This window comes from Silene latifolia, chromosome X, assembly GCF_048544455.1.
Source record: "Silene latifolia isolate original U9 population chromosome X, ASM4854445v1, whole genome shotgun sequence".
Lineage (NCBI taxonomy): Eukaryota > Viridiplantae > Streptophyta > Magnoliopsida > Caryophyllales > Caryophyllaceae > Silene > Silene latifolia.
In genome coordinates, this window is record NC_133537.1 from 160,346,917 (window position 1) to 160,347,971 (window position 1,055).

Genomic DNA, 1,055 nt, shown 5'->3' on the forward strand with positions numbered 1-1,055 from the left:
CTCCTACACCACCACATTTAAGCGCTAATTTCATTGCCAAATCCGCATTCATACAATTAGTTGAGAGAAGTCAATTTGGAGGGTTGCCTAATGAAGACCCTCACTCACATATGGAGACTTTTTGTGACTATTGTGATGCAATTTCTCAAACCCGACTTACTCAAGACCAAATACGATGGGTATTGTTTCCTTTATCTTTGATCGGTACCGCAAAGCAATGGTTGAAGAACCTAGATAAGGCTACCCTTGGTATTGATTAATGGAAGAAGTTAGCACTTGCCTTCTACAAGAAATTCTACCCTCCGGAGAAGACTAATATGTTAAGAGCCCAAATCATCAGGTTCAAGCAAAGGGATGAGGAATCATTATATGAAGCATGGGAGAGATTTAAGGACACTTGTCGTTCTTGTCCACACCATGGGCTTAGTGAATGGTTCCTTCTGCAACAATTTTGGAACGGCCTATATGAAGACTCCTATAATGTTCTTAATATGGGATCCAATGGGATGTTTACCAAAGTTGATGACAATCAAACATGGGCCAAAATTGAAGAGATGTCGGTTCATAATTCCCAATATAGTAGACCTAGAAAGGCCACAAGAGGAGTAAAGCATGAGGTACATTCCAACACTCAATTGGGTGCTCAACTAAGTGCTCATATCGACACCATCAATTTAAAGTTTGAGAAGGCCATGGCTAAGCTTGATGAAGCTTCCAAATCACCCAAACAACATGTTAATGCTATGGTGGCATCATCCTCAATCCCAAGTGGAGTATGTGAAAGTTGTGGAACCTTGGGACATGATCAAAGCGAATGTAGCGGAACAAATGAACAAGTTAATGCTTTCCAAGCATACAAGAATGGCACCCCTTATTCCAACTACTAGAATGAGAACACCAAATTCCATCCAAATCTTTCATACAAAAGCCAAAATGTCCAAAACCCCAAACAAACATACACCCCACCTCCAATGAGAAACCAAACTCAAAGACCACTTTTCAACCAAAGCCAAGGTTACCAAAATCAACTTTCCTGCAACCAATCAAATGACCAA

At 40.5% G+C, this 1,055-nt stretch overlaps 1 pseudogene; it reads right to left on the reverse strand.

Annotated features, from left to right (window-relative positions):
- Window positions 1–325: 325 nt before the first annotated feature.
- Window positions 326–424, reverse strand: LOC141625573 (small nucleolar RNA R71; annotated as a pseudogene).
- Between the last annotated feature and the right edge of the window lie 631 nt (window positions 425–1,055).